We start from the raw sequence: 7,935 nt of genomic DNA, 5'->3' as shown, positions 1-7,935 counted from the left end.
CCACACTAATGCTATGTCATATCATAATAAGTACAGCTTATCGGGGACTTTGAGATTCGACTAGAGCGCCTCAAACAAAAGGGATAACAAAATATTTGGATTATCTATGCTACTTTTAAAAATCATGCTTAGATAGTTGTTAGAAGTTCGTTGATACCATGTAGATCAATGTCACAGCGCATTTGAAAAAAGAGATCGGCGCGTTTGGTTTTAAAATGCTAGGTGTGATTTCGTGGAGGGAAGACAATTTTTTAATCTGCTATAATTAGCGTAAGGTTTTGGCTGCAAAAAATTATTATGTAACACCTACTTCATTAGGTGAGGGGGAAGGTGTGTTGTAATTTAAGGCATACGCTTGGCTCGAGGGTTCATACATTTGATGCTCATAAGAGCATGTTTTGTTTACGAATAAAGTAAAACAAATTACACCATCGATACCTATTTCACTTGCTCTATAAGAATATGGTACTTTTTGCCTCAAAATCCAAAATTGTGGAAAATCCCAACCTGGATTAACCCCTTGGATCGGACTTTTCTTAGGTGGAGCGTCGGAATCGAGATTTGTTTTCCTTTGGTATTTCAAGTTAAATTCAATGTAGAATGTCTAACGTACCCTAAACAATTGATTTGATGCAGTAGGTATTAGAAATTACTAAAAAATTATGGCTTTTATATGAAGGAAACGGTTAAGGCTATTCCAGAGGCTATTCTGTGACAATCTGTATTTTTGTTACAGTTATTCAACCATCTCGTTTCATTTTTATCCAACAGGGAATGAATAAAGACGTTCGAAGATGCCTTATCATTATTGCTTTGACGCAGTAGTTATTAGAAATTACTAAAAATATGGCTTTATTGCGAAGGAAAAGGTTAACGGTCCTCGTCAGGAAGGTGTGAATTTATTCCACATAATTTACAATTTACCTCAAAGCAGAACAAAACAATAAATAAAATAGATAAAAAAGAAAATTAATGGAAAAAAATGGTTTGTACATGAGTGGTTTATGAAAAAGGTCCTTTCACTAGATTTGAACTATACAATGGAGCGATTATTTCACATCTAGTGAAAGGACTTTTTTTCATAACCGAAAAGTTATTTTGAACAATCCAGTCCGACAAGTAAAATGTCCTTTGGAATCGCTTGGCAATGCTTAATCATATTTACAGGACAGTTTGGAAATATATTGTGTTATTGCATTGACTGGGATGGATTTTTATCAAGTAAATGCATGCCGAACTGCCGGCCATGTAGTCTCTTGAAATCCATGAGACAAATCTGACAAATAAAATTTCCATCCGGAATCTTATTTAAACTGCCTATGACCCTTTTTTTTTTTACTTTTTTATATCGAAATATAAGCTATTCTAAGAAACGTGTCGAAAGAATTTTTTGATTCTGACACTTCTTTCTATTTTTTTCAAGCGGTCAAAAGGGCGAAAATCGGAAGATTTCAAAATATGACCGAGCGACAGGGGAGACTGGGCTAGGACGTCATAGTAGCAACACGTTCTTCTTGATTTACAAAGAAATGTATGGCATACTGACAACTTCCTTGCGTTTTTGGTTTTTTTTGGGAGTCTTTGGACTTTTAACTGCTTTCTTGGGCTTCTATGAGGAAGTTCATTATCTTAATATTCCTTTCCAGTTCTCATCGGGATTCGTAGCCTAATTTACTGGTATATTGAAGCGAACACAACCTAGTAAAGCAAATGAGGTGACTGAAGGGGTTCCGACCGGTTCCGACCGGATCAAATATTATCTCGTTGGCTGTGGATAAAACTTGTTAAAACCCGATGAGAACTGGAAATGGAATATTTAGATAATGAACTTCCTCATAGAAGCCCAAGAAAGCAGTTAAAAGTCCAAAGACTCCCAAAAAACCTTAGTAAATACACCAAAAGTACAGCAACATAGATAGAAATTCCTTCTTAGGAATTCCTAGAGTCCTAGATAATGCATTCATGTTTAGATTTTGAAAACTGTTATGCGACGAAGCCATCAACATTGAAAATGATTCTTTGAACTACCTGGAGTTATTTCATTGTTTCTGTTGTTTATATTTAATGTTTCTGACTTGGAAACGACCTGGAAGAATTTTGCGCGGCACGGACTCGCATATTGATCCATAAATACATGAGATATTAATAAGAGTAATGCTAAAAAATCTATGAGTTAAATGGTGTAGGTACATGTAGTACTCAGAGTTACTGTATGTGAAATATATAAGTATTTGAAGCTAATTTATTACACTTGATTCTGAGCGTGACAACCTAGTATGAGATTTTCCTTGGGTTGCGATTAACTCCTCGCTGCTTCTCTTTTTCTTAAATTAGAGAGTTTTAGATTTACGTTCACGGCAAACGTGAAACGTCAGTCGACCAGTAAAAAATCCTTTTCAATTACTAAAAAAGAATCGCAAAAAAGTCCAAGTTGTAGAAAAACAAAAGAGTATTTGCGCTTGGTGAGAAGGTTTGGAAAAGGTAAAGTAAAATAAAGGAAAACTATGAAAACGTGGTCACGTTTGCAGTTTGCGGGGAGAAAAAAAGTCAATCTAAAACTCTCTAATAACTCCAAAAAAAATTCATTCCTGAAGTCTGAAGTATTTAACATCCTCTAACCACAAATATGAGGCCTTTTGAAGGGAAAAAACCCGGAAAATTGGTCATAAATACTAGTGAACTCTAGAGAGAATGAGGAAGCATCTAAACCCAATTTACTACTATGACGTCACAGCCCAGTCCCCTAGGTTATCATTTCACGCGGCCAGAGGTCAAAGAAATGCCGATTTTCGCACTTTTGACCGCTCGAAAAAAATAGAAAGAAGCGTCAGAATCAAAAAATTCTTTCGACGAGTTTCTTAGAATAGCTTATATTTCGATATAAAAAAGTAAAAAAATAAGGGTCATAGGCACTTTAACGTGATTTATGAGTATCGCTACCTGGTTTAGAAGTATCCTCTTACCTGATTTAGTAGTATTTCTAAACCTAGACTTTATGTGTCCCATTATAGGAGGGAGAGAAGTGGGGATGGTTTGAGCCATAATTGATATTTTGTGTAGTTAATTTCAATTCTAAATCGAAAAAAAAAGTAATAAAATAAGAAGACATTAACAAATTCATGATATGATAATATACTTTTGAAAAATAGAACATGCTATCTGGATGCAATGGGGTTCAATCCAACCCAAAAAAAATCGACTCCACTTTGCCATACCCCCGAGACATCCGCAGAGCTGAGGCGTCGTATGGACTTCGGACCTGACGGCGATTAAATCCTTCTGCCCTTGGGTGCACGAATTACGCAAGAAAATGTTTTAGCCGAAGCATCAGGAGAGAGACTAGCCGGCCCCCAGACCATATCGGCTAATCCCTTGCATCTCTGCCACGCACGGAATCGGTTGAAAAATCCTTGTTAAAAAGTCTAGTCTATTCGGTGCATTGTTTTCACGGTTATTGTTATGCTGATTAACCTGGAACCTTGGCCCAGTGGGGAAAACTTGGGCTTCAATAATACTGTGTCAAGTCCGGTTTAGCGAAATTAGTACCTGGATGGGTGACCTGAAACTTGGGCTTACTGAGCTCAGCAAGATTTTTTTCCCCCTTGCAACCTTCAATCGCTTACAGTATTAATTTTATTTAGTTGGGAACTGGGCAAAAACTAAAAACTGCCGGGCATTTAATCCGTGCCAAGCTGTGTATCATGGTGAACTATTTTCTAAAACAAACACAAAAAAAGAGCCGTTTATATTTTGTGCCGAGGAACTTCAGACAAAAACGCGTTAATCTCATAAATGAATTCATGTCCTTCTAGATAATATTAACCTATTCAATACAGTCAATTCAAAAAACGTTGTCGTCGACCAACTCAAGCCTACGCGACTGGACCGAAAGGAACTCTGGGTAGCAATCATTGAAGCCGAGTTGACTGCAGTAATTTTATTGGTAGGCGAGCGGGAAGTGTTGAAGGAAACGTTTTTTTTTAACGGAGTGGCTATTTGTACGTCACCCGTACGGCGACTTGTATTTGCCATTCTTCGTTTGCAATAGACGTCATAGCCGCCATGTTGGAAGAATTTGACAAAAGATTTTTCAATGAATTCTTTTGTTATATCTTCCAGCATGGCGGACATCCCTTTTGTTATTGTGCTCTTTTGGGATTGATTGCAAACCAAGAATTCGTATGGGAGTCAAACATTTCGTCGATTTTCTCGGGAACTCTGTATTCTTTTCCAACGTAATGACGATATTTTTGTTTAGACCAGTTAGGCGATTCATGTCAGTGATGTTATTTTGATTCAAACCTATTTGACGAGTCTGTACCCAGTAGCGAGCAACCCACTTTCGCGACACTTACTCCCGTACTCCCGTACGAATTATTCGCGAATGTTATTCGTACGGGAGTCGTCATTTTTTTGCAGGAAATGTCACACAATAGAATTTCGCGATTGTTATTCGTACGGAAGTCGCTTCAGCGAATATTTACCAAATTTTTTTACTCCCGTAGAATTATTTGCGATTGTTATTCTTTTGTCTCCCGTACGAATAGCATATACGTCGCCGTACGGGTGACGTACGAATAGCCACTCTTAATGCCTTCATATTTTCGAAATCGTGAACTGAATCATAACTACTTTGTTTTTCTTTCCCTAAACCCAAAGACATGCATTTAATGGATTGTTTCTCGTCATTATTATCTTTACGGGACAATTAATTCAGAACGAATATTTAACCGCTTCAGTATTTTTTACCCACATTCCTTTCGGTCCAGTCGCGTAGGCTTGAGTCGGTCAACGACAACGTTTTTTGAATTGACTGTATATAAACGCTAAATGACCGGCAAACTATTCAGGCTATCATGATTATGAAGTACCAAACAATTCCAAAGGACATTTTATTTTTCGATATTTTGTCCCGTATTTAAACCTAGGCATAGTACACCCGGCCTCGATTTTGTTAAAGCCGGTTTAGACGGTACGATTTTCGCCTACAACTAAACTATCGTATACAACACGCTCGCGCCATCCTACAACTCGAGTCGTAGCGTGTAAATCAAGCCTACAACTCGCCTACGACAGACGCGAGCTTGTTGTATACGATACTGAGTTGTAGGCGAAAATCGTACCGTCTAAACCGGCCTTTACACAGAATATTTTAGCGTCCGGCTAAGAGTTACTGCCGGTTTTTTGTTAAAGGGTTTAGCGGTTAGAAATCCATATTCACGTACGATTGCTTCATAATAAAACCAGCTGGAAGGATAAAGAATAAAAGACTCGGTTGTGAGACCGTATTTAAGTGTATTTTTTCATTCAAATGACCTTATCAAGAGAATATATAATATGACCGTATTTAAGCATTCAAATGACGGTATTTAAGAGTATCCTTTTATTCAAATGACCGTATTTAAGAGTATCCTTTTATCAAATGACGGTATTTGATAGTCCTTAGAATTTCATTGATACCATACAGATCAATGTCACAGGGCAGTTGAGAGAGATCGCATTAGGTTTTAAAATGCTAGGTGTGATTTTGTGGAGGGAGGACAATCTTATATTCTGCTATAATTAGTGTCCGGTTTTGGCTGCAAAGCATTTCTAATGTAACACCTACTTCATTGGGGGAGGGGAAGGTGTGTTGTAAAGGCGTACACTTGGCTTGAGGGTTCATACATTTGATGCTCATAAAAACATTTGATTTTTACGACAAAAGCAAAACAAATTACACCAGCGAAACCTATTTCACTTGCTCTATAAGAATATGGTACTTTTTGCCTCAAAATCCAAAATTGTGGAAAATCCCAACCTGGATTAACCCCTTGGATCGGACTTTTCTTAGGTGGAGCGTCGGAATCGAGAATTTTTTTTCTTTGGTATTTCAAGTTAAATTCAATGTAGAATGTCTAACGTACCCTAAACAATTGATTTGATGCAGTAGGTATTAGAAATTACTAAAAAATTATGGCTTTTATATGAAGGAAACGGTTAAGGCTATTCCAGAGGCTATTCTGTGACAATCTGTATTTTTGTTACAGTTATTTAACCATCTCCTTTCATTTCTATCCAACAGGGAATGAATAAAGACGTTCGAAGATGCCTTACTTGTGTTTATGGCAGATAACAAGTTAAGAACAGAAAATAGAGCGGCGTACAGTTACCATCATACCGCAAAGGGTAAAAAGAAAGTTGTTATTCCAAAGGGATAGATATTCTGTACAATATCCCTGTATCAATACTATTCAAGTGAAAACAGAAAAGGTGAGTCGTGATATTTATTTGTGTTCAAAATTATATGAGTATGTATTTTTTTATTATTGACTATTCAAAAGATTGGAATAACTGTGGTTTGGCAAAGGCTGAAGAAACAACAGGGAGCCCAACCCCTTTACTGCACTTGTTCCTAGTCACCTTAGAAACCCGACTGTGACTTAACGCCTAGTTTCTTTGGAATGACCTCTTTACATTTTCTTCATAAACAACGAAATCCTTTATTACAATGATCGATTTGTTGGTTTGTTCTTCAAAGCGGGACAATCTGTAAAATAGTACCGTCTAGAGGCACGAAGGTACATTTCAGATTTCAGATTATCGAGACTTAATTTAATGCTTGCGCTTATCAAATATAAATAACGATTTACAACAAATTTGTTGGCTTGCCCTTCTAAGTGGTACAGTTTGCAAAAGTCTATAGCTACATGGTATTAACTTATATGACAACATGACAGTGATTTTTACGAATTCCCTCTTACAGAATTTTTTCTTTTTTGTCACTCACCATTATTTCGATGTTTGAAATACATTTATTAATGGACATCATAATAGCAAACAGTACTAGCTATTTGGAATCAAAAATATGAATTTTAAAAAGAATATCGGCCAAAAACCACATTTTTAAGATAATGACCACAGGAGGCCCATAACTGGCTTTTTTAAGAAAACCGTTAGGAGATCGTTACTTGAATTACCTAACCGTTAGGAGATCGTTACTTGAAATACCTAATCGTTAGGAGATCGTTACTTGAAATACCTAACCGTTAGGAGATCGTTATTTGAAATACCTAATCGTTAGGAGATCGTTATTTGAAATACCTAACCGTTAGGAGATCGTTATTTGAAATACCTAACCGTTAGGAGATCGTTACTTGAAATACCTAATCGTTAGGAGATCGTTACTTGAAATACCTAACCGTTAGGAGATTGTTACTTGAAATACCTAATCGTTAGGAGATCGTTATTTGAAATACCTAACCGTTAGGAGATCGTTACTTGAAATACCTAACCGTTAGGAGATCGTTACTTGAAATCCCTAACCGTTAGGAGATGTAAATGTGTGAAGGAATTGTACGCTTTCTAATCGGTAACAAAATATGCAAAATCCGACTATTGATTAGAATTTTCTGCTATGACATGATTTCATTCAGGCTAATCGTAGATTCGTTAGTCTACTCACACAGTCGAATGATTGATAAAACAAAAACAAGCACCGTTTACACTGGCGATTTTTGCTGCGATTTTCTAAACTTCAAGATACAACAAACATGTAAGAGAAAGTATTTTCTTTTTATTCTGCAGGAAATTCTCCGTCTTGAAATTCAGTCTTTCAATATGTTCGCAATAGCATGGATTAAGACATTTTCAAAAATATAAATAATTGAAAAAATTATAGTATATTTGAAATTTCAGAATTTTGTTTGAATTTGATCAAATAACCCACCACCATTTAATATATAAATTGCGCATAAAATTAACAAAAATCAGAGTGATTCTGTTTAATAAACTCGCAGGAATGTTTTATCAGGCGTAGCTTCGTGTTTTTAAATCCTGATAAAACACTCCTGCGAGTTTATTGAACAGTACTTAGCAACTAGTCTTCGAGGCCAAATGGGCTATTCACTCAAAGGCCATGAGAGGGAGAGGACTAATTGTTTTACAATAGTCGAA

Source organism: Actinia tenebrosa, unplaced genomic scaffold (genome assembly GCF_029948245.1).
Source record: "Actinia tenebrosa isolate PJP-AT-01 unplaced genomic scaffold, QUT_ActTen_1.0 PGA_scaffold0__85_contigs__length_37466705, whole genome shotgun sequence".
Taxonomy (NCBI): Eukaryota; Metazoa; Cnidaria; class Anthozoa; order Actiniaria; family Actiniidae; genus Actinia; species Actinia tenebrosa.
This window is presented reverse-complemented; position numbering follows the sequence as displayed.